A 27,847-nucleotide genomic window follows, 5' to 3' on the forward strand; every position below is an offset into this window, starting at 1 on the left:
GTCCCTGGGATAGAGTCTGACAGACTTTTGCTATAATTGGCTCTGCCACTGAGCTGACTTCACAATTCAACATGAAACAAAGCCAACTAAGGAGAAACAAGGCTGAGTCCTTTGTTTTTCCACCAAGCACTCAAAATACTCATTACTATATAATTTTATATTCTTGAAGTAAAAACAATACTTACGTGAATATATATGTGTGTCTAGAGATATACGTATGTATATATTCATTTTATGGCAGATATTGCAAGCCTTATTGGCTATTCTTTTCTCAGAGAAATAAGCAGATCCTACTAATCTTTTTTAAGCTTAATTTTCTCTTTGGCCTCCTAGCAGATTACTTCAGGTTATCTGCTCTTCTGCATGGTTTCCATATGACCAACTGTGCCATTTCATTAGCCACAGTCCATTCCTGATGCCTGGAGAGATTACAAGCACTGACGGCTTTTATTCCAATAGGAAACGCTGTTTCCCACCAGAGAACTGCTCTGTCTGTCTATGTTAGGGTCAGGATGTTCTAGAGAACACTGTCCTGGGATTCTTGAGCAAGCTGGCCAGTGTGACTCCTGTGTAACAGTGAACTATTATAAGCACTTGAAAACAGACTTTGAATTTTACTGATCTGTAAAACATCTAGGCCACCTGCCAGTGTATCTGAGCATAAAGAAGGTTCAATCAGCATTTGTTGAACTTAAACAGTAATTGAGAAAGGGAAGGGCACAGTTCTACTGATAGCCATTTGGGATCAAACAGTTGATTTTTCATTCTTTTTCCACATTTTAAAAATGTCTAGAAAGTTCTAATAACCAGTTATATGAAAAGTAGGGCACAGAGAAATAGGTTCAATGAAAACACAGGGATCTAATCACCAAAATTCAACATGTGGGAAACTACAGCAAAACTAACCTGGTTTCTTCAACAAATAAGTTGTAATAAGACAGGGGGAGCAAGAGAGAAAAATACAGAGACAGAGACATAAATTGACGTATGGAATTTAAACTATATTTAAAAGACAATCAAAATGTAAAATGTAGACTTCCTATTTTGAACAAACCAAATGTAAAAAATAAAAAAATAACATTTATGAGGCAATCATGAAAATCTGAACACAGGACCAGGTGTGGTGGCCCATGCCTGCAATACCAGCCCTTTAGGAAGCTGAGGTGAGGAGATGACCTGAGATTGGGAGTTCAAGACCAGCATGGCCAACATGGTGAAACCCTATCCCTACTAAAATTCAAAAATTAGCTGGGTGTGGTGGCACATGCCTGTAATCCCAGCTACTCAGGAGGCTGAGGCACAAGAATTGCTTGAACCTGGGAGACGGAGGTTGCAGTGAGTCAAGATCACCCCCCTGCACTCCTGCCTGGGCAACAGAGTTTCACTCTGTCTCAAACAAACGAACAAAATCTGAACACAATATTGGAGATAAAGAGATTATTGTGAAAGCTTTAGATGTGACGATAGTATAATAACTATGTATTAATGGCCTTATCCAGAGATACTGATGGGAATCTTTACAGATAAAAATACTATGGTGTTGAGGATTTGCTTTAAAAATAATCTTGGAAGGGCGAAAGTTGGTGGGGTTATTGAAGCTGGAAGATACATACATGGTATTTTATGAGACTCTTCACTATAATTTAGTGTATGTTCAAAGTTTTAATGTGTAATATTAATTGCTATTAATTACATAAGTAATAATTAAAAGTTTCAAATGTTTAAAATCCATACATTCCCCTCCCTTTGAGCATTAATGTTACCACTGCATTACCTTCATTTAAATCACCTTGCCTTTTATGTATAACTTTTTCTTAGGCTCTTCCTCAATTCAGCAAAAGTATGGTACCTACTCCTCCCACTGAATCCTACAATCATCTCTGTTACTGCATACACCGCATTTTAGCACTGTGTTTGTTTATTTCTCACACTAGCGACTTCTTAGTAGAACATATTTTGAGAAAGAAAATCTTATTAGGCACAGTATAATAGAAAAATAGCTATATATACCCAAAGTGATTTCCTTTTCATCCTCCCTAATAAATGAAATTACTTGCTTAAGCTTCATAAAACTCTACCAGACACAAGCAGATGGTAGCAAGATGTTCTATCTACTCTATCCTCAACACAGCTCCTCCTTATTAATAGATGAAAAGCTATTATTTCATCTTCTCCAAGGTTTTACTACAAAAATCATCTCTATTTTACTTTCTCCTAACCTACCTTCTCACCTTCTCTTTTTAAATTATTATCTATCTCTACTGAATTATGAGCTAACAAGAACCAAATGTAATTCTTCTTAGTATTCCACAACTTAGGACAGTGCCAGGTAAATGGTGCATAGTTGTATATATATCTATATATATGGATGAATGGCTAGCTGGATAAATATCAAGTCTCAAAGCAATATTTTTTGTTTTTTTTTTCTGAGTTAAATATAAATGCAAAATCCTGCAGTTTTACTGTAAAGAATTCTAAAGGCCTTTAGGTACACCAAAATAGAATATATTATAGAATGAAGGGAAAAAAGCATCTCTCTTTAAAATACCATTTTATACGTCTAGGAGTACTGCCTTATGGCAAACAGCTAGTTACTCAATTTTTCTTTTTTTAAAAAAAGTTCTTAACAGAACAGTGTTTAAAAGGCATCATGACTTTGGAAATTTTAAAGAAAATTTAGAGGTATTCAAACTTCACTGTCAATAAAATGTCAATGCGAGGCCTCATACCTGCTAAAGTTGATTTTCTTGTTTTATGTATTGAGACATACTCTAAGAATAAACACTTGCTATGACACAGAATCACAACACTACAGTAGTTTGACTTACAACTTAGTCAGTAATATAACTTTCTGTTAGTTAAGGGGGTAATCTTAACTTTGCAAGCTTCTAAATTGTTAAAGGATGTTTTAATTCACAGTATAAACTTTCTTGGCTAAGGGTGGAAATTGAGCAAAACCTACTCCTGACTAAACAGAAATCAGTCAACTAGAAAGCCATGTTATTCTTCCTTCCTTACACTGTATTTAGAAACATAGCAAGAGTGTCTAAAATTGCAAAAGAAAAATGATTAAACTCTTAACTAATATATATACAATACAGAATAAAGGTACTCACATTTTAATGAGAACTATATATTTTCTTTATGGTAGCTGCACAATAAGCACACAAATCTCCAAAAGTTATCAAGTCTGGGACATTATAAAAATCAATTTTTCATTCAATGACTGCTCATATCCATTCAGCATGAATTATTGCCTTATTAAGTACCAGGGACTTTTTCTCCCTAACTGCACACCCCATTTTACCAAATCTAGTTAGATGAAGCAGAAACAAATTCATATTTCCTAACGCTTATTCAAATTCCTTGGACTAGAAACTGCACTGCAGAGAATCTTCACATTTCATCAAATTATTCTCCCAGTCAGTTTCTTACTAACAAGGCTCTCATGTATCATTGCTTTTTTCCTTTTATGAAAAAGGAAAAGATCCCCACTAATTTCACAGTACAATGATTCATTCATTACTCAATCTTGTTTCTTAGTCTATTAAATTTAAAGATGCATATGCTCTATTATACCACACTATTATATTTAATAGTTAGCTTAAAATGTTGAAAATAAAATTAAAACTACTCTAAAGTACCTTTAATAATATTTCTAAAACCCTACTGCTTTATCTTTACTGACTGACTATTTCTTGTATTTCTGAAGTTCTGCTAGAAACATGAATAATTGTAGGTAGATAGGCATTAGCATTATTATCCACCACATACATACATATTTTTAGGATATTCCCAGTAAAATTATAAGCATCAATCACATCAGCAAACAGAATATTTTTTAAGTACAACAAAAAAAATAACACCAAGAAAATCCAAACTTTACCGTGAAAAGAACATCCCAAAATCCCTACAGTTGTATCTGATTTTCAAGTTAATTTCAGAAAAAAGAAAATGGTGATGGTGAACCAATACTGGTTAAACTACCTATAAGAAGAAATTTTATTTGGAATGTAAGAGCCTCACTGCTCCAAATCTTACTTGCTGTGAATTAGGGATAATCAATAAACTCTTAATAGCAGTTCGAGTTTACATTTAACACAGGAGATGGTTGCAATCTAAAAATCATTGTACATTAGTTCAGTGTTCTTTGTTGTTGTTTGACAGAAAGTCTCACTCTGTCAGTCACCCAAGCTGGAGTACAGTGGTGTGAACGTGGATCACTGCGGCCTTGACCTCCCAGGTTCAACTGATCCTCTTGCATCAGCCTCCCACGCAGCTGGGACTACAGCCGTGCCCCACCACACTCAGGTAATTTTTAAGTTTTTTGTAAAGACAGGGTCACACAATATTGCCCATGCTGTTCTTGAACTTCTGGGCCCAATTGATATTCTACACCTTGGCTTCCCAAAGACTGACATTACCAGCATAAGCTACCACTTCCACCTCATTAGTTATTATTGAAACTCTGCTGGGGAGGAGAGTACAGTCAAAGATGTATGGGTAGTAATTCTGCCTTCTTTCCTATGATCAGGATGAATATGGCTTTTCTGTTTCTGAATTTGTTGTAAGAAACACAAGAACCCAAATTTTCCAAACTTCCTTAAGTGGATGCAGATATCATTACAGTAGTGTGTGTTGTTACTTTGGGGCTGGTGATGCAAGCCTTGAGCATGACATTTAACTCCAGCAGGATCTGCTTCTGGGGACAGTGTCACTGGCAAATGCTTATCCACTAAGAAACACAGAAACTAAGAACTATTCCCTCTAAATAAACTATTTAAATCTTCTCTGGGTAAGCAATTTCCTTCTTGGAGTAAAGAAATTGGAACATTAGAATAGGTAAACTAAGCTCTCTTCTAACCAACCTCTAATCCATCTGAAATGCCAATGTGGTCAATAAAAACTTTTTCACTGGAAAGCCTTGCACTTTTATTCCTCTGTCTGTCTATATATATATAACGGCATATAAATTTCCATGACAATGGAAACTTGTGGGCACTGTTATGGAAATTTATATGAAATTTTATACACACACACACACAGAGTCATGTTTTCTACTGAACAAAAATATACTTTTTAAAACTTTACATTGTTGCATAACATAGATATTGCAAAATATAAAACTTTAGGCATATATTTTGATGAAGTGAACTCGTTTATGCCCACCATTCCAGGAAGCTTCCCTTATGCCCCAACCCAGTAAATTTTCCTCTTTAAAGGTAACAAAAATTTTAAACTCTGCCATTTTAACTTTTCCTGTCTTGGAACTCCTGGAGATGGAAATATATAATATGTACTATTTTATGTTTGACTTCTTTGCTCCCAATAATACCTGTAAGATTTATCCATGTTCTTTGTGTCGTCATAGCATAGTCCTTTGCGTTGCTCTATACAATTTAATTTTATACTCACAAGTTTTTTAGCATTTCTATTTTTGACAGACATTTCTATTGTTTACAGTTTGTTTAAAATAATACTGTTGTAGACACTCTTGTATATATTTTTTGGTATACTAACATACATTTTTGGATTTGGTATATATCTAGGATTAGAAGAGGTAGGTCATAGGACATATTTAAGTTCAGTTTTAGACTAGACTGTCAACAGTTTTCCAGAGTGGTTATACCAACTTACTTTGCCACCAGTACCTTAAAAGTTCTAGTTCCTCCACATCTTCCCTCTCCAATACTTGGTATTTTAAGTTATTTTATTTTCTAAATATTACATTTTAATGTTAATGCATTTTGTTATCTGGTAATGTTAGTCCACCAACTTTATTCTTCTTTTTCAAGACAGACCTGGTTACCCTCTTGGGCCTAGCATTTCCCCCACAAAATCCAGTTGAATATTTAATTGGATTTACATTAAATCTATACTCAGTTTGCAGAGTTGACACTGACACAATTAATAAACACATGGTATATCTTTCCATTTATTTAGGTTTCCTTTAGTCTTCAAACATGTGTATGGGTTATGCAAATCTTTTATTTTTCCCTAGGTATTTGATTATTTTGATGCTAGCATTAATGTCATCTTTTTAAATGTTCATTTTCTAAGGCTTTCAAGTTAGCACAAAGAAATACAATTGATTTTGTATGCAGACCTTGTATCTAATATTTCCTACATGTTTGGAACACCAGACTGGTAGAGTCTTCTGGGTCTGACATTTTTTTTTTCTGTGACAAGGCTTTTATTTTCTTAACAGATATGATGATTCAAACTTTCTACTATTCTGTGTATCAGTTATGAGAAGAGGCAATTTTCAAGAAATCTGTCAATTCCACTGAAAAGGTGCTCAACATCAAGGATCAGCAGAGAAATGCTAATCAAAACTACAATGAGATAAGATCTCACTCAAGTTCAAATGGCTTTCATGTAAAAGATAAGGCATTAACAAATGCTGGAAAGGAGGTGGAGAAAATGGAATCCCTGTGTACTGTTGGTGGGAATGTAAATTAGTACCACCACTACAATGAACAGACTTCCCATAAAATTAAAAATAGAACCACAGTATGATCCAGCACTCCCATTGCTGGGTATATACCCACAGAAAGGAAATCAGTATATCAAAGAGATATCTGTACTCCTATATTTGTTGACACACTATTCACAATAGCCAGTATTTGGAAGCAACCTAAGTGTTCATCAATGGATAAATGAAGAAAAAAAACATAGTCCATATACACTGCGGAGTACTATTCAGCCATAAAATATCACGAGATCCTGTCATTTGCAATCACATGGACAGTTCTGGAGGTCATCACGTTACATGAAATAAACTAGGTACAAAAAGACAAATTTCACATGTTCTTATTTATGGGAATTAAACAGATTAAAACAATAGAACTCAGAGGTAGAGAGTAGAATGATGGTTAGCAAAGGCTGAGAAGGATACTGCAGAAGGAGTGGGGATGGTTAATAGATATAATAATAAGGTTACACAGAATGAATAAGATTTAGTATTTGGTAGTACAACAATGGGACGACAGTCAACTATAATTTATTGTACATTTAAAAACTAAAATAGTATAAATGGATCATTTGCAACAGAAAGAAAGAATAAATCCTTGAGGTAATAGATATCCCCTTTACCCTCATGTGATCATTACACATTGTATACCTGTATCAAAATATCTCATGTATGCCATAAATATATACACATACTATATAAGCACAAAAATTTAAAAAATAAAGTAATACATATTAAAGAAAAGCATAATTAAACAGTAAACACATTTTCTTTATATTATTGGTTATTACACAATTATATTAACTTACTCAATTTGTCTGTACAAGCAGGGCAAATCTGGCCCCTATGACATCATTAAAAGATATTACTATTAGCACTATATTATTGTCAGAATTTTTATTATAGTTTTCTAGCTTGTGAGCATTTTCTGATCCCATACACTATATACAAATATAGCACTGTATAATATGTTTGTATTATTCCAGAAGCAAAAACACATTTTGGCAAAGAATCACAAATTTTAAAAATAAGATTACTATTTTTTTAAATGAAAAAGAAAATTTATTCCAATATTTTCAATTGTTCAAACTACTCTGATTATAGACAGACATAAGTAGACAGATACAGATACATATAGAGAGAGAATTGTCAAAGACTGCTGCATTAACAAATAAACTCAACACCAGTAACAGTAAAGACATAATTCATAAGGGTGAGATTTTTAAATTGTATAATATAATCCAATAAACACTTGCAACTAAACACTGTTCACTTCATACAGAAAGTAGTGGCAATTACACCTCAAGATAATTATGTGGTTTTACAATGGCTAAGAGTAAATTCTAAATGAAAAATTGTGTAAGATGCAAATTTAACTTTCATCTAAAATGCTAGTTTTTTGAATCACAGTTTTCAATTCTTTTAGGACATTGCCATATTCATGGGTGCTATACAACTGTCTATGATACTGTTTGTAAACAGGTAAAAAGTCATACTGTGTATGTTTTCTCAAGGACCCACAAATACATACACTGTTGAATAATGTATATAACAAATGCGGTTATTTATTCCAGTTTTCTTGAATTATTAAACTGAAGAACAAATAATTTGTATGGTAGAGTAATATCTAAGTTTCCATTCCAAACTAGCATAATACAAAATCTAACTACAAATCAAGGACTGATCTAACCTTTCTCTAATAGATACTTTATAATTGCACCTAAATTTAGAGTATGAGTGAAATAAACATGACCAAAATTAAATGGAGAGTCTTCTCTTCTTTTACAAGCATATGCTTAAATATCCAGATACTTATTCTACCAAATGTCATAACGTACCTTTAAAAGTTCTAAACTAGGTCACTTAAAACTGTAAGTGTTCTGAAATTTAAAATGTTTCTGGTGGTATTCTACTAAGAAATAGTATTTTCTGTTCAGGTTGGGGCTGATGATACTTTTTGCTGGGGCTTTTTTGTTTTTGTTTTTTGAGATAGAGTCTCACTTTGTCACGCAGGCTGTAGAGCAGTGGCACAATCTTGGTCACTGCAACCTCTACCTCCCGGGTTCAAGCGACTCTTCTGCCTCAGCCTCTCAAGAAGCTGGAATTACAGGCACATGCCACCACACCCAGCTAATATTTATATTTTTAGTAGAGATCGGGTTTCACCACGTTGGCCAGGCTGGTCTCAAACCCCTGACCTCGTGATCCAACAGCCTAAGCCTCCCAAAGTACGGGGATTACAAGCGTTAGCCACTGTGACCAGCCTCAGATTGGCCCTGATGACATTAAACTTTGAAACTTTTATCTGGTTGATGTGTTTTGCTTGAAAAAATAATAACCTTTCCTGTAATATTTTTTTAACTTCTCCAAATTAAGAAAACACTCAGACAGCAAAAATAAATTCACTAAACAAAAGGAAAAAAAATAAATTGATTAATTTTGAAATAAGCTAACTGCCTTAAAAGGGGAATCAGAAGGCCTGTGTTTTGTTTCTAATATTTTTACCAATTTGTCATAAAGGCTTACGGGAAGAAATGAACTCTTAGACAAACACTGCCCAGCAGAAATCTAAGGTGAGTCATATATGTAATATTAAGTTTTCTAATAGCTATATTTAAAAGGAAAAAAGATGAACTTTTGATAATATATTTGACTTAATCCAATACACCTCAAATATTACTTCAACATGTAATCAACAGAAAAATTATTAACGTGGCATCTTACATTCTTTTTTATTACTATGTCTTCAAAATCCAATCTGTATTTTATCCTTAGGGCACATCTCAATGCAGACTAGCTGCATTTCCAGTGCTTCATAGCTAATGGAATCAAACTGCACAGAGCACCTTCACACTTCTGGTTCTTCACTTACTGAATTATATAATTCATAAAGGGGATTTTAGTAGTCATTTTGTAAAATTCTAATTGTGTTTAAAACTGATCAGCAATGATAGATGCTAAATTCTTTCTTCTCTCATAAATATGAGCAGACAAAATAAATCAGTATTAAATATACCCAAAAAATGCAATAGCAAAATATAGGCAAATATCACTTCTGCAATTTATGAAAGCATGCCATAAGGATGTTTAAATTATTATAAATAAGTTATCTGAAAATATTAAAAAGCTATAATAAAATGTTTCAGAAAACTGCTATGTATAGGAAAAATGATAAATCCTACTAACAAATCTTTGAGCAGTGTTTTTGCCTAGGTTTATTCATATTAGTCTATTGCAATTTCTACGTATCACAGTTGCAGTTTACAAGAAGCCTGTACCGACACTGAAATTTAAATCATGTATATGTTAAGGCTGGTATGGTAAATAAGTCATTTTACATATAAGTGAGTAAATTAATTAACATCTATGACTCAACTGGCTCTTTACTCATTATCACATATATGTTGAGTACTCTCTGTTAAAAGTTTAATGTCTTAAATTTTTATTAAGATAGAAGGGTAAAAATTCCTGAGCTAAATATGTCACTTAGGAAGTTAGACAATGAGAAATAAAGTAAAAATAAAGGTGACTGAAGGTAACAACAAAGATATGAACAAAAATTAAAGAAACATGAAGATTAAACAGGAATCACAAAACACAAAGATAATTCTTTGAATAAACTAAGAATTCAGATAAACTTCTGATGAGTTTGAAAAATAAAAGAGAGCCAAATAAATATTTGAAATGAAAAAGGTAACATAGAGATTTAACAGAATTAAAAAATATTTTAAAAATTCTGAGAATTGTCTGCCAATAAGTTTCATTAAATATAAATATCTTTATAAAATATAGCTGATCTCAACAAAGAATAAAAATACAAATAAATATAAAACTTTTAAATAAATGGAACTATTTGCTAATCATCTTTCCATAAATACAACAGACTCAGAGATTTTTAAAGTCAAGTTTTATCAGACTTTCAATATGCAAAGCATTTCAATCTTATACTTTTCTAGAGAACTAGGGGAAAGGGTATGGAAGGGAGGAGTGCTTTATTTCCCAATTCTATAAAGTCAATATAGTTTTAAGGACAAAGAAAATGACAATAGAACAGAAAATAGTATGCCCTCTCACTCATGTATATATATGTAAATATCTGAATAAAATATTATAAAAATAAAATCCAGTGATACATAAAAACATTTCTACTGTTTGACAAAGCTTAACTTTTAGGACTGCAAGGGGATTACAATTAAAAGAACTATAAATGTCATTTACTATATTAACATTCTAGAAGACAAAATTATAATTATCTCAATAGATGCAGAAAAAGTATCTGATAAAACTTCAGACATAATATTAGTTTGGCGCAATTACTTTTCTACCAACCTATTACAGTTATGGTTAAAAAAAAATAGCAAACCAGGAAAAAAAGTAACGAAAATATCCCCAGAAATGATGTTAGTGATGAGTTTTTTAGATATCCTATGATGGTATATTTAAATTTCACAAATGCTTCAGAGCATATTTCTCAAAATTCAAGGATGTGAGTGATAAGTATGCTAAACAAGTGCACAGTATGGATTAACAGTATTAAATACCAATTTGCTCCAAATACTGGTGGACAGATTTCAGAACATTCATTATCTACAAAGGTTTTTATCTTAATGAATGAAATGTTTACTGCAAAGAAGCAATTTATTGATTTCATTATAACTACTTTTATTGACAGGACAAGTTTTAAGGCAACCTGACAAACTAAAATGTCTCCTCTTCAAGTAAAGGACCCAACATTAAAAAAAAAAAAAATTGTATCAGGATATTGCTTTAAATAGAATTCTGAGTTGAACTGCATAATATGAATATGTGTGAGTTACCACTTGTGTTTAACAACTGTTAGATGGATGTTAGTCCAAAGGAATGTCTGGTGCTCTGGTTAACACACTAAAATTGTTGATATCAAAATCATAAAATCAATGACTGCAAACCAAACCAAAAGTAAGGTCATACCAGTAGTTTTTATATTTATCAGTAAACAAATTATTGATTACTAATACTTTGTTAAAAATTATGTCTTTTTCAACTCCCTAAATGCATTATACATACATGTTTCCAAGGAGTTTTTAAAATGTCCAAGACATGAAGGAATTTAATAGAAACTTGAAGAAATTTATTAAACACTGAAATTTGATTAGAATTGTATGAAATTTATTCCTAAAGTCATCTCAAACAATGACCTCAAGTAAACATGCAGTCTTGTCATATGGGATAAAGAAGCAGTCCAGCAAGATGAAAAAAAGAAAACGTGACATTTTAAAATTATAGTAAGTACAACACAAATACACTATAGTTCGTAAAAATACATATTAGAGTCATCAAATGTAGTCACCTACTTAGCTCAGGGAGGGCATATCCTCCACAGGGATTCATCTATTACCCATGTTAAAATTGATTTTAACTTTACAGGAGGCGAGTAGTTTTTGATTTGTTTTGTTTTGTTTTTAAACCCATTGTGAGTGTTTACTAAGCCCCAGTGCTGGCTAAAATTTCCAACTAGAAGGTATGCTCTCACCAATGACTTTCTCCTGACCAGGCTCTTGTCAGAATCCTCTGATCCTCCGCTTGACTAAGCCTCAAACTTGGCAGATAAAAACTGCAAACTCGTGGCACAAATGATTTTGTCTAGACACCCCTATCCCCACCAACATAAACACTAAGTGTTGAACCAACATTAACATAGTTTCTAATTGCTCAAGGCCACACTCCTAGGATGACCCCATCCCACCTTAGAGTGCCTGACTGTAAAAAGCCTCAATACTTCCAGGAGAATTTGCTGTTTGTTTCACCCCTAAATAAGACAGGCCCCTGAGCCTGCTCTCAGGACAGTTGCTTTGGAAAACTTGCAATTATAAATGCTTTTTTGCCCTTTGGGACAATCTGCTACCCCAAACTGTTTCCTCAAGGACCTGAGTGCTCTTTCTATGAGATGCAAACATTCTGGGAGACAACTGTCACTCCCAGGTGTGGGAGCTAAGGCCCTACTTCCAGTGGGCACCTTTCTCTGACTTAAACCATTGCCTCTTGTCATAAAGATAGATTGCTGCTCCTCTGGAAAAGTGTCAATTAACAAACTCAGGTGGCTTCATCACATGGCCAACCCCTATTAACACTTCTCAGTGCCTTTCCCTAAATAGACTCTGGCCTCTAAAAAGTCTCCAGCTTTTTATTTTGGTGAAGTTGAGTTCAATTCATGCTGGACTCATTTCCCTACTGCAACTATTTATTACTGAATCAAATCTCTCCTCGGTGCTTTAACTAGTTTCCGGCTTTATCTTTGATACTCTGAAAAAGGCTGCTAATCGCCTGTCAATATTCTGGAACTTAGTCTCAATTCTCATGTGTATGTCCCTGACTTGTCATAGAACATTAAATTAAACGCTAAGTGGCTAGTGTGGGTTAGTATCCATGGAGGACTTAGCTGGTGGAGATTCATGAGCTTTAGATGAGGGTAGGATAGGGTAAGAGGCTTGACAGATTTTCTATAGGGTTCGTGTGCAGTGCAGCCACCTAGACTTAAGATACAGTGGGTGATGCCCCAACCTAATGATAGAACCAGGGATTCTCCAAGTGAACATTCTATAAGGGAATTTGGTCTATAATCTAATAGTCTGACATCTGTTATTGAGATGTTCTAAAGTTGTTCTAAAGTTTTGTTCTTTGTTCTAAAGTTTTGGTCTTTGTTCTAAAGTTACTCAGCTTTGCTATATCTCAGGGGAGACTAGGCTATTGTAGCCTTAACTACAGACGTAAAGACTAGAATAGATGGGGAAGAGACCAGGAAGGAGCTTCTCCCACTATACTGGGACAAGCTATAAAACAAAAGATCTAAAACAGCTTTAAGAAGAAAGACCATGCGGTTAGCAGAGCGTAACATTTAGAGGATTAAAAACAGACCACTGGTAAAGGTCTGACAGCAGTTATAAAGAGGGAGGGGAAGTAGGAGAGGGAGGGGGAAAGGAGGGGGAAGGAGAAAGGAAGGGGAGGGGAGGAGAGGAAAGGGAGGGAAGAAAGGGAAGGGAAGAAGGGAAGGAAGGAAGATAGGAAGGCAGGCAAGAAAGCAGGCCAATTGGCCAACTTCAGACATAGTATTAGGTTGGCACAATTACTTTTGCACCAACCTATTGCAGGGAGTGCTAACAACAAGACAGAGCTCTGGGATATCTAAAGGTGATAGAAAGCCAGCTAGAAAGAAAAGTAAGCAGCAGAGGGAGACCTGTTGCTAAGTGGATGGGCCCCTCACAGGACTTGTTGTGAGGAAGCACTAGGTCACTAGGGAAGTCACCATAGCTTCAGAGATTGACACCAGATGGATTTACCAGGAATGGGATGAAAGGGTTGGGGGATCCCGCAGCAAGACATAAAGAGCCCAGTTATTAAGAACTGATACAACAGTACACAGTGACCTAATAATGCTAAGGCCCAGAAAACTGGATTCAGCTTAAATCTAAGAACTTTCCTGCCACATGAGTCTGAAAAGCAAAGAAAGGGCATAACTAATTATAGGAATCAGGCCAGGCTCACAAACACAGCATCTGTCAAGTTTTCAAGTCACTTAATTCAAATAAAGAGCTTGGAAGGGATATGACATTTTGTTCATTTTGTTGTGAGCTGTTTTAAAGAAAAAAAAACTTTTGCTAGGTTATTTACTGTTTTTGGTGTGGTTTTGTGGTGTTCGTTTTTTTCTAATTTTTTCTTTTTCTAGAGAAATACACATAGCATAATATTTACCATCTTATTGTAACATTTAGTGGTAGAGTACATTCACAGTGTTGTGTTATCATCGCCGCCATTCAGCTCCAGAACTTTATTCATCAAATAAAACAAACTGCGTACCAAATTAAACAGTAATTCCACATTCCCACTCATTCTTGACTCCCCCCAACTCGGGCCCCTGGCAACCACCATTCTACTTTCTGTCTTTATGGTTTTGACTATACTAGGTACCTCACACAAGTAAAACCATATTGCATCTGTCTTTTTGTGACTGGCTCATTTCCCTTAGCATAATGGCCTCCAGGTCCATCTATATAGTAGCATACGTCTCAACTTCCTTCTTTTTTAAAGCTGAATGATATGGAATTGTACACATACACCACACTTTGTTTATTAATTTGTCTGTCAATGGATATGTGGGTTGTTTCTGCATTTTAGCTATTATGAATAACATTGCTATAAATGTGAATATATAAACATATCTTCGAGACCCTGCTTTCAATTCTTTCGGATAAATAACCAGAAGTAGAATTGCTGAATCACAGGATAATTTAATGTTTAACTTTTTGAGGAAATGCCATACTGTTTTCCACAGTGGCTATTTATTTTTTAATGCTTTTAAGCTATTTGATTATTTTAACTGATTTCATTAGTGTTTTGCTGATTTTTATCTACTTATTTTATTTAAAAATTCAGCTTTTAAAATCTTAATTTAGTCGTTTCAAGTGATAACAAGGAACAATCAGAATAAGGATAATCAAACTAGTCCTTGAACAAAGCTAGGGATAACTCTACAAACAACTTCGCAGCACCAAAAAATTTTCCCATACTCATTCTGGGTAATCTCGTGGCTCTTAGGAACATAGCCTGACAGCATCGTGAGATCAAACTGCAGCTCCACCTCCTACCATCTGAGGTTCACGTCCCTGGCAAGTTGTCAGAATTGTACTACATTCTCAATTAATATAGGTTTCTATTGTAATAAAAATGATTGCTCTCAGCCAATCAGCAGAGAATCAGACAGAAATTTCCCTCATAAGACAGTGATATATGCATCCCCAAAGGGAGCTCAATAATCCAACTAGGATTGTGTCATATCATTTCTAAGAATATTTAGTCTCTTAATTATAATTTTTTAATAAGAAAAAAGTAGCAATTCATATTTTAAAATTATTTCATTTAAACCCCATGAATGAAGTTAGTAACAATGGAAGTATTATTATCTCCACTTTTCATAGGTTAAGAAATTGATGCTTAGATAGTATCTTGCCCAGCTAATTAGAGACAAAGCCTTACTCTCACCTGGGAAATGCAATAAATGAAATCTATAGTCTCTACACAGATTTAAATTTCCAGACAATCAAAATCTAGTCCTTAAACTATCTATGAAATTCTTATCCAGAAGTATAATTATTTTACTAACAAGCTAGGATTCCTCCCACCCTGGCCTGTTTGCAAGTAAACTTCAGTATTTATTATATCATACTATTTCCTATCCTTTTAAATAATATCCCAAGTTACGTAAAAAGAGAAGCAAATATACTTTAACAATCAAGGAGCACCTAGAATTTCAGAGCTTCCTTCCCAGAAGTGGCCTCCATTACCCCAAGGCAGTGCCAACTGCAGAAAATTTGAGTTGGCTCATTCGTGCCCCACACATACTGTATTCATTTCCTAGGGCTGCCAAAACAAAGCACCACAAACTGGATGGCTTACAACAGAAATTTATTCTCTCACAGTTATGGAAGCCAGAGGACTGAAATCTAGGTGTCATCAGGGCTACATTTCCTCCAAAGTCTCCAGGGAAGAATTTTTCCTTATTTTGTCTAATTTCTGGTGGTTCCAGTCATTCCATGGTTTGAGGTTGCATCACTCCAACCTTTGCCTTTATTTTGCCTATACATTGCTTTCACCTCTTATCTGTGTGTCTCTTCTATGTCTCTTTCGTAAAGATAGGGGCCACCTGGATAATCAAGGTTAATCTCAGCTTGAGGTCCTTTAAATTCCATCTGCAAAGATTCCTTTTCCAAATAAGATGAAATTCACAGATTCTGAGAAATGGACACATCACTGGCGGTGGGGGGGGGGGTCACCATTCAACCTACTACACCATAGATAAACCCAACAGTATCGCGGGCCCATGTGAAGCTGTTATGATGTATATCACTTGGTAACGTTCAACCATTTAATCTGATCTATTATTTACCACTTTTCTATTTGACCATTTAAAAGGGCTTGATCTGACCATGTCATGAACCGCACCTGCTCTCATCAAAGCCTTTAGATCTTTCCTCTGATTGTGTCCAATAATGTACAATTTCAGCTACTTTTGACTGGCTCTCAACTAATGGATTATCACCATGCTCTGTTCTGGACTGTTTTTATTGGTTACCTGCTGACTCCACTCATGAACCACAAATCCCAAACATTTTTATTCACTATAAAGAAGTGGTCTGCTCTGCAAAAAATGACCATACATCTCATTTCGCACAAAGCTTTGCTGCTTTACCTGGTTTTTCAGCATACTTCAAGTTCAAAATTATATGGACGTCCTAACTCAGGTGCCCCTCAGCTTCAAACTAAATAATAGCAGAAGGTTACAAACTGGAATCGTGTGACTCCAAACTCCCCCAAACAAATGGATAGTTGCAGTTTCTCTTACCATTGGTGTATTGAGGAACACACTTCCCAAAGACTAAACTATCTTCCCCAGAATATAATATAAGGGAGAGTCAAGTATTAGGCTTACTCTCTAGTATCTTTCTAAGGACGTAACATCCTGTGCCTGAAAAAATAGCTAGTCCTAAGAACACAACAAGAGCCTGTTGTGTTCACTCAGAATCCTCAGTAAAATAATGGTGAAAGAGAGAATGGCTATAGTGATTTAAGTTAACATCTAAGATTTAGCTTCTGAGCTATTGGGTACATGCAATAGGAATTCTTTCATAAACTGGAATAATATCTTTTCCATTAAGTACTCTGCTATTTTTTTTAACTATTTTGCAGATCTCTGCCTGCCAACCTAGGTGTCGTTTTGTTGTTGGTACTGTTTTTACACTTGAGAGAAACTAAGAAATTTCTACTTACTTTATTCTAACAGTAAAATTTTTGCATAGAAATAGTTTTCAATCTTAATCATTTTATTAAGGTCTAAAGAACACTGGAAATATATAGCTTTGTGGCAAAATTTGAAACTTGATTTTGTTAGATATGTTGTCTGTAAAAACGGACTTAATTTTGAGTGTTAAAATCATTTATAAATAAATTTATTTTTAACCATTTGAAAAAATGATTTGCAAAAATAATCCAATTATCTGTGATTGGCTTTTACTTATGGGCTTTAAGTTTTTTTTTCTTCTTCTTCAGACCTGAACCTTTGCTTTTATTTCAGCATTCTAAACTCATTTAGCTGGAAAACCAAATTCCCTGTGGTCCCATTAAGTACATTGCCAAGCAAACCATCTAGCAGCATATATAAACAGGAGGTTTGGATATAAGCCAGTCTTATAAGTTGAGAGTAGGTCAGTGCATTTTAAACCAGCACATCATTAACGAAGAAAGGTATCTTGCTACTAAGCCAGTTTATATTTCTTTTTGGGCAAATATACACATTTATTGACCTATGCTAATTTTCATATGATGACTGATTTTTCTTTTTAACCCCTGCCTTTGAAGCATGTTCTATATTGCTATATAGACTCTACTTAACAAGGATTTCCCTAATAGAAAAACAGATCTAAAGATATTCTCAAAGTGCTACTTATATACTTTTCAAGCAAAGCTGCATAATATATTCTACACTTTCCCTACATTCTTTCTGTTGGAAATAATTTGTCAAGAGTAAAGAATCTAGCCTTTAAAACTGACACTAAATGTAAAGATGCTATGGTTTTTGAAATGGATACTAGAGCATCTGTTATCAAATTAAATTGGTATCAGCTTGCTAGGAATACCATAAGCAAGTACCAGAAACTGGGTACCTTAAACAACAAAAATTTTTGTCTCAGTCAGGAGGCTGGAAGTCCAAAAACAAGGTGTTTTCATTAGCAGCAAAACCTCAAAAAAAATGTTAATAATATTATAACTAACTCCATTTTTGTTAAGGGACCCTTGCTCCATTCCTGCACACAGGCAAGGATAATTTTAAAACAGGGAGGTAATTTGCAAAAACAGCAATCATGTAGTTTTTAATAACTCTGAAATTAAAGAAGTATGTAAACAACTAGATATTTTGTTAAAGATTTATAGGAGCATTGTGACCTGACCAAAGAAAAATAAATTCCCAACCTCCTTGGACCCTCCCTGGGGCCCAGGTGTCTACAGTAAAGTTATTAGTTACTTCTTGATCCCAATTCCCTCCTCTTTCCCCTTCCCTAAACATAAAAAGAGACTGAAATTTGCACTGACTTAAGATGGTACTTCAGGACGTTAGTCCAAAATCTTCTCAGTTGGCTGACTCTGTGTAGCCTGCCTTTCTTCCTACCAGTTCTCGCCTCACATTTGGTTTTTGAGCGGGAAGCAACCAAACTTGAGTTTGGTTACATTCAGGGTTGCTTTCTTCTGAACCTGGGTTTGATTACATTCAGGGTTGTGAAGGAGAACAGGTCCCATGCCTCTCTCTTCCTGGTGGTTTGCTGGCAATGACAATCATTGGTGTTTCTTGGCTTGTAGTACCCTAACTCCAATCTCCCCAAAGCATTCATTCTGTGACTCTCTGTCTCTGTCCAGATTACCCTGCTTTATAAGATCACAGTCATAAGGAATTAGGGTGAACCTTAATGACCTCATCTAAATTTGGTCATCTGCAAAGACCTTTCCAGTAAGGTCACATTCACAGGTACTGAGAGTTAGGACTTCATGTTTTGGAGAGACACAATTCAACCCATGACAAAATTTATTTATGAAGAAATGTCACAGACTACACTGGCACACCAGTATTTCCACATTTCTATCAGATCCAGTGGTTCTATTCTTATTGACTCCTTTTGTTTGTTGTTCACAGAGGTATTTTGTTATTCAACTTTCTATATTAGATTCTGAAAGCACCTAGGTTAATCCAGTTTCACAAAAGAGATGTAGATATAAAAATGATTTGTAATAGCATATCTATGTTGCTGAGGAAATACATTCATAAGCTGTTTTGTCTATATATATATATATATATATACACACACACACATGCATTCAAGTAACAGTTGAAACTGCTGAAACTATGTCATTTGGGCACATATTATTAATTGCCATTTGAAAGAAATAAAACAATATTAATAATATTAGAATCCTTTCTGACCTAGAAATAGAAATTCCATTTGACCTAGCAATTCCATTACTGGGTATATACCCAAAGGATTATAAATTGTTCTGTTATTAAGACACATGTATACGTATCTTCATAGCGGCACTGTTTACAGTAGCAAAGACCTGGAACCAACCCAAATGCCCATCGATGATAGACTGGACAAGGAAAATGTGGCACATATACATGATGGAATACAATGCAGCCATAAAAAATAATGAGTTCTTGTCCTTTGTAGGGACATGGATGAATCTGGAAACCATCATTCTCAGCAAACTGACATAAGAACAGAAAATCAAATATCACACGTTCTCACTCATAGGCGGGTGTTGAACAATGAGAACACATGGACACAGGGAAGGGAGCATCACACAGTGGGGTCTGTTGAGCGGGAGCAAGGGAGAGACAGTGGTGGGGTGGTCCCGACAGAGGTTGGGAGGGATAACATGTGGAGAAATGCCAGATGTAGGTGACGGGGGGGATGGAGGCAGCAAACCACATTGCCACGTGTGTACCAATGCAACAAACCTGCATGATCTGCACATGTACCCCAGAACCTAAAAGACAATAAAAAAAAATCTCCATGTTAAAAAAAATCCTTTCTTATAAAAGAATATAAGATCTCTCTCTTGTTTGTCTAATTAGGATTGTTTTTTTTTTCTCTCCTAAGGAAATGCAACAACTATGTTAGGAAATCAAGGCAAACTTCAAACTAGGGAATCTGGATGTACAGCAAACAACAGGTAGATTGGCAAAGAGATAAAAGGCCAATTTAAGAACAGAATGAACTTCTCTGCAGTGACCCTGGGTGACCACAGCAGGGGCAAAATTCCAGAACAAAGGGTGGTAACATAAAGTCCAGAAACACAGGTGTTTGGAAAATGGCTGTGGCCAGAATAGGAGTCTACAACACAAGAGTTTAGGCCAATACCCTTAAGAAATAAAGCCTGTGGCTGTTAATTTCCAGAAGAAACTAACAGCACTGGAAGCAGACTTAGAGAGGTAAAGAATGCGACCAAAAGGACAGGGTAGTTCTAGAAAAGATAATCCTACATATCTACACATCTCCTGGCATTTCCAAATAATGAGGTCTGAGGTTTCCTATTATTAACTTCCTAGCTCCTAGTTTACCAAAGGCATTATGTCATCTATATGTTTTTCTCATACTTGGAAAGAACCTTTTTAAAACTGTTTAATTTTTATAGATTCAGGAGGAACACGGGCAGTTTTGTTACAAGGATATTGCATAGTAGTAAAGCCTGTAATTTTAGTGTACCCATTACCCCAATAGTGAACACGATACCCAAAAGGTAATTTTCAACCCTCACTCTCTTTGTACTTAGAAGATTCTTAAAACAGAAACATGAGGCTTGAGATACGTGAGCATAGTAGATAAGAACACAGTGATTGTATCTTACAATCAAGATTCTAATTGCTCAGAACGCAAGAGAAATCTCTGTATATTTGATTGTATTTCATTGGTTTACTTTTACCTCTGAGAAATCAGTATAAAAATTCAAAATTTTTATAAGTACAAGACAATAAAGGCAATCAGGTTTTCATGAGCACTTCTATAGCCCTTTTCTAAAAGAAAGAAGTATGCATGCAAGACACACGTAAAGACACACACGCAGAAAGAGAAAGTGATGCACAACATATGGCATACATTTACATTTTAAATTATGATTAATTAAATTTTCCCATGAGGCCTCAATATTGTACTTTATTGAAATTATTAGAAACTCACTAGGGTAGCATAAAATCAATGTTTCGAATCATTGACCACAAGGGAAATAACATTTTAGCCTCCTAGTTTTGTAAATATCACAATAACCATTCAAATATTTGCTTAAAAGCCCAAAGAGAGAGACAGAACCATTAGGGAACAACCTGTAGAATATAAATCATTTAAAGCTTTCTCACCTCCATGTTCAAGTTTCTTCTGCCTCAAAAGAAAACATGGAACATGGAACAATGGACATTTATGAAAAATGTACTACATAAAGTTGGATATTTAAAGATTATAGTCATAATGTATAGAGTAAAAGTATCTGGAGGGAAAAAGATAATAACCTGAAGAAAATTTACCAATATCCTAATCAGACCAGGATTTGCTTAGAACATGTCTAAGGGTGCTCCTTAGACAAGAAGCAATGTGAAGAATATTTCTTTTAAATTATAACTCTGCTGCTTAAAAAAAAAATGCAGGTTGCTTACACTAAAAGCAGATAGAACTGTAACTATCTACATATATGTAACATGAGTAGACATATAATAGGTTAAAAAATGAGACACAAAATAAAGAATTAAAAATGCAGGGTCTAAGTAATAAGGTATGGTTAGGAATAGGGAAAGAAATAAGAAAGCAATAACTTGAAGAAAAGAATGAGCAAATGAATGAAATATTATGGGCTTGGTGAAATATAGGGTGCAGGCATTTGGTAATTTATTCTCTGATTTAACAGAAAACAGCATTAATCTCAATCAAAAAGTAATATATGCCCAGAATAATTTCTTCAATATTGTCAACCTATGTATAGTCAAGACTACATTGTGAAGACAAATCTCATCTGTCAGTTGCTAAACCTGTTTCTTAAACAGTATAAAATACAAGGGACTTTCATAATATAAGTATGCATCACAGTGCTAGTTCCTAAGCAGACTACACTCAACATTGAGTTCTCTGGAGACAGAGAAAGGAAGCTTAGCAGATTTATTTATTAATGATATTACATTCATTATTAAATTTACAAACTGAAGTACTCTGATTTGTTTTTTTTATTATTTTAATCAACACATAATAATTGTATATATTCATGGAGTACAATGTTACATTTTCATACATGTATACAATGTGTAATGATCAAACAGGGTGTTCAGCATATCCATCACCTCAAACATCTACCATCTCTTTGTGTTGGGAACATTCGAAATCTGCTTTTCTAGCTATTTTAAAATATACAATACATTGTTGCTAACTAGAGTCACCCTATAGTGCTAGGGAACACTACGACTCATTCCTCCTATCCAGCTGTACTTTTTTTTTTTTTTTTTTTTGAGACGGAGTTTCACTCTTGTTACCCAAGCTGAAGTGCAATGGCGTGAGCTCGGTTCACTGCAACCTCCGCCTCCTGGGTTCAGGCAATTCTCCTGCCTCAGCCTCCTGAGTAGCTGGGATTACAGGCACGTGCCACCATGCCCCGCTAATTTTTTGTATTTTTAGTAGAGACGTGGTTTCACCATGTTGACCAGGATGGTCTCTATCTCTTGACCTTGTGATCCACCCGCCTTGGCCTCCCAAAGTGCTGGGATTACAGGCATGAGCCACCGCGCCCGGCCCCGGCTGTACTTTTATATCCATTTACCAGTGTTTGGCTATCTCCTTCTTCCCCTTTCCTTCTCCTCCTCAGGTAATCTCTATTCTACTCTCTAATTCTATGAGATCAACTTTTAAGCTTTCCCATATGAGTGTGAACATGCAGTATTTATCTTTCTGTGCCTGGTTTATTTCATTTAACCACATGTGTTCCAAGCTCATATAGAGTTGTATATGTCATATTATAAAAGCATTATTAAAAAGCAACCCACCATTAAATTAATTAAAATCAACTTGAAATTGACAAAATGATTTTTTTACGATGAGTTCTCTCTCATCGTATAGTGGTGGAAAAACCACTGTACCATTAATCTGTGTAATAGAACTACTATTTTCTCTATGGCAAAGAGAAAACTGTAACCTGCTGAGGGACTGTTACTGCACCACATGCTACAGACAAATGAACAATACATGAAGTCAATAAGAATTCTAGCAAAGAATAGCTGAGAGTTTAGTTCATAAAAGCCCCAGGAGATTCTAATTTCCTAGAAGTAGGACTTTTCCTCAAAGCATTAACATTACTACCAAAGTGCTGTAGTCATTGTTTAATTACTTGAATTTTTGTTTTCAAAATTTAACATAATTAGATGATGACATCTAAAACCTTAGACTCTCTTTAGATAAAATAAAATATATGGGATATTCTATTTTTCTGATAAATTAATCTCTCAGAAAGTGATTTTTTAAAAAAAATCATTTCTAAAACAACTTTCTACCTGAAAAAAAAATAATTAACTATACACAAATTTAATCACCTGCATTACTTATGCACACTTGGCCTCTCATACCTGTTCTGTTACACATTGCTTGTGAGCTACTTAGTTAACTTTCTAAAGATGCTGAGAATGTTAAGTCAGTGTCTACCCAATAAAGGAGAAACACTGTTATGAGTTTATGAATTGTATACATTGCCTGAATCTACTGGTGACAACCACAGTGGTTTGGAGGCTATACACTCATTCTTCTTCTCAAGTTCGGTAAAGTTAACTATAATTTGCGTGTCCACTCTCAGAGAGCAAAAGTGAATGCCTTTCTGGAGTAACAGTGTAATTTCCAATCCCTAGTAAAACAGCAGATATAACTTTCCTCCTGGGGAGTTTCTTATATTATCAGAACAACACACCAGGATTAATAACAGTCCTGTACCCAAAGACTAATCAGTCACAGGGCATATCTAGAAAATGTAGGTAAAATATGAAGAAAGAAGTTCACAATTTTTATAACATTTAAGAAAATCACAAACAAATATCTGCCATTCGCTGTTCTGTCATTTCATGATCTTAACTCTCATTTCAAAAAAATATGGAAACAAACTGAAAATTTCAAACTATTTTTCTAAAACTATCTACAGTGAGGTTAAATATATTAACAATGCTTACTGAGTTTCTCTTTCAAAGGATTATAAACATCAACCCTTCTCATAAATACAAACTTCCCATGGGCATCTATTTGTATGAAATAGCATACTTCAATTTTCACTACCTGCCCCCATATCATAAAGAAAAATTACACACATACACATACTCATGTAAGAATACTTGTTAAAACCGTGGGACACTGGTCTCAGTTTTACTAGAATAATACTACAATCAACATTGAACTGGCTATAAACACAGAGACTTATACTATTTCACAACTGAACAACTCAAAGTTTCAGTTCTTTAACATAGTTAATCTCAGTGCATACTTACAAATGAGACAGGCAAGGCAGGTAATACAAATCAGTAAGCTGAGGCAGACAGAGGTTTAATGACTTCCTACAGCTGGCGGTGAGTCGCAAAACCTAGTCTTCTGACTCCTAATTCAATGCATATTACCATACATACACACAGGCATATTTACATATCTTCTGTCTAGAGCCAGTCTATATTTTTATTGTATGTTTTACTTTTGCAGTTCCTACGTCACTCAATGCAAAAAAAAAATATTACTGACTTTCAAAGTTCAGAGCAGTTACGGGAAATGTACAGCCTAAATCTTTTGACCCATGTTTGCTCATTTTTAAATTTCATGATTACATTCTCCCTGCTTCAGAAAATTCTATTACCGTATAAAAAACTATTAATCAGCCTCCTACTGACTCTAGTAAAACAATTATTGAAAAACGGAACAGAGCCCCATAAACCATGTGCATGGAAACAAGTAATAATCCCTTCTTGGCAGAGATGCACAAACTCAAATTGCAGGGAAAGAATCTGAAAGATATTCTAAAATCAATTCTTGTGCAGTAAATGGTCAAAGAAAAATATGAAGAGCAGAGGAGATATACATATAAAGCTTAGCATCAAAAGAATTCCTTTAAGTGAGCGAGATGTGCCAATAAAGAATAGAAAGCCAATAAATCAAACATAACTAAATCCCTGGTGGAATACTATGCTTATAATTGGCACTTAACAATTTCTTACTACCATTAAAAACCTTTACAGTTTATGAAAGCACATAGTGAACTCTATTAAATTGAAATGATTTCTTTTGAGATGTATCAGAAATTAGGTGGAAAATCAGAAAAAAACTACTGTTTTGAGAGTTCTTGTTGCATTATGGATTCCAGCTTTATGCAAGAGGATTAGGATTAACTACACAGCACCCTAGTTACTGTCTTGCTTCCATTTCTGACTCATTTAGAATGTGGGCCAGCAGATGGCCAAGGAAAAGGTCTTACAATAATAGGCAGTGCTTTCCCCATCTTAGCTTAGCCACATTCAAGAAAAAAACACAAGTACCTATTTCATTACTAACTGCAAACTATAGGCTCACTGAGGTTTAATGAGATGGTCTATTCTTTTAATTCGTAATACAATATGTATGCTTTTCAGTAATAATGTAATATGGGGAAGAGAGAAATAAATACAGTCCACTGTAGGTTTGTTATCAAGAGAAATCTATAATGTTTATGCAAAAATACATATTCCATTAGAAATAACAGGATTCACAACACCAGAAATTATTTCAAGAAATATGTTTTATCTAAATTTGGAGGCTTTTTCTAAAAAAAGTAGAAGAATGAAACCAGATCCCTATCTATCATCATATACAAAAATCAAATTAAAATAAAGACGTTAAGACCTCAAACTATGAAATTACTACAAGAAAGACTGGGAAAACTCTTCAAGACATTGGAATGGGCAATGATTTCTAGAGTAATACCCCACAAGGGCAGACACCCAATGAGAAAATGGACAAATGGGGTCACATCAAGTTAAAATGTTCCTCCACAGCAATTTCCTTGCTGTTTTCTATGATCAACAAAGTGAACAGACATCCCACAGAATAAGAAAAAAATATTTGCTAAGTATCCACCTGACAAGGGATTAATAATAATAATATGTAAGGAGATCAAAAACTTAGTAAAAAAAAAAATCCAATTATCTGAATAAAAATGGCCAAAAGATCTGAACAGACATTTCTCAAAAAAAGACATACAAATGGCAAACAGGTACACGAAAAGGTGCTCAACATCACTGATCAACAGAAATGCAAATCAAAACTACAATGAGATAAGATCTCACTCCAGTTCAAATGACTTCTATCCAAAAAAACAGGCAGTAATGCTGGCAAGGATGTGAAGAAAAGGGAATCTCTGTGCACTGTTGGTGGGAATGTAAATTAGTATCGCCACTATGGAGAACAGTTTGGAGGCTTGTCATAAAACTAAAAATAGGACTACCATATGATCCAACACTCCAACTGCTATGTATCTACCCAAAAGAAAGGAAATTAGTATTCAAAGAGATATCTGCATGCCCATGTTTACTGCAACACTATTCACAATAACCAAGAATTGGAAGCAACCTAGGTATCCATCAACAGATGAATGAATAAAGAAAATATGGTGTGTGTGTGTGTGTGTGTGTGTGTGTGTGTGTGTGTGTGTATAAAATGGAGTTCTACTCAGCTATAAAAAAGAACTAGATCCTGTGATTTGTAACCACATGGATGAACCTGGAGGTCACTATGTTAAGTGAAATAAGCCAGGCACCAAAAGACAAATCTCATGTTTTCATTTACTCGTGGAAGCAAAAAAAATTAAAACAATTGAACTCAAAGAGATAGAGAGTAGAATAATGGTTATCAGAGACTGGGAAGGGTAGTGGAAGCTGTGAGTGTGAGGGTGGTTACTGGGTACAAAAATATAGTTTGATAGAATGAGTAAAATCTAGTGTTTGATAGCCCAAAAGGGTAGTTAACATAAACAATAATTACTTGCACATTTCAAAATAACTAAAAGAGTAAAAATTATTTAAACCCATTCAAACCATGTAAAAGTAAATAATGCATAGGGTGGACTCTCTTATTACCCTACAGCTTTTCAATGACCTTCCAGATATGAAATGCCATTTACTTAATCTAGTTTATTTTCTACACATAGTGTAAGAAAGAAAGGAAAATTTGTGTCCCTTAATACCTTTCTTCATAATTCTTTTCTTCCTCCTGAATATGCGCTTCATTGGATAAATACCAATCCTCAAGTTTACTGGTAAAAGTTAGTGAAAAAAAGACAGGAAAAATGTGAAATCTTGAAAAGTAACGCACAAAAATATTCTTAACAAAATGGTCAAAAAAGTTTGTAATCAGCACAAAAAACACTTGAGTTGATTAGTGGGTTTCACACTGCCCTGCTCTTTATTTTTTAATTTTTGTTTTTATTTTTGGAGACAGGGTCTTGCTCTGTCATCCAGGCTGGAGTGCAGTGATCTTCCTACCTCACCCTCCTGGGTAGCTGAGACCAGAGATGCATACCACCATGCCAACTAATTTTTTTAAATTTTTTTTTTCAAGAGAGGAGTCTTGCTATGTTGCTCAAGGTGGTCTGGAACTGCTGGCTTCAACCGTTCCTTACCAGTCAAGCTTCCAACATGTTAGGATTACAGGCATTAGCCACTGCACCCGGACTTCCCTACTTTTAAAAATCTATTCTTTTTTCTTTGACCTTCTCCCTTAACACTTACTATACTCCATCCTTTAAACATTTCCAAATTTTAAAAGTGTG

At 34.7% G+C, this 27,847-nt stretch overlaps 1 protein-coding gene across 20 annotated transcripts in view; it reads right to left on the reverse strand.

Moving 5' to 3' along the window:
• Nucleotides 1–27,847, reverse strand: part of IMMP2L (inner mitochondrial membrane peptidase subunit 2) — a 935,160-nt gene that overhangs the window by 494,544 nt on the left and 412,769 nt on the right. The gene's annotated exons all lie outside the window — the stretch shown is intronic.

This window comes from Callithrix jacchus, chromosome 11 (genome assembly GCF_049354715.1).
Source record: "Callithrix jacchus isolate 240 chromosome 11, calJac240_pri, whole genome shotgun sequence".
Lineage (NCBI taxonomy): Eukaryota > Metazoa > Chordata > Mammalia > Primates > Cebidae > Callithrix > Callithrix jacchus.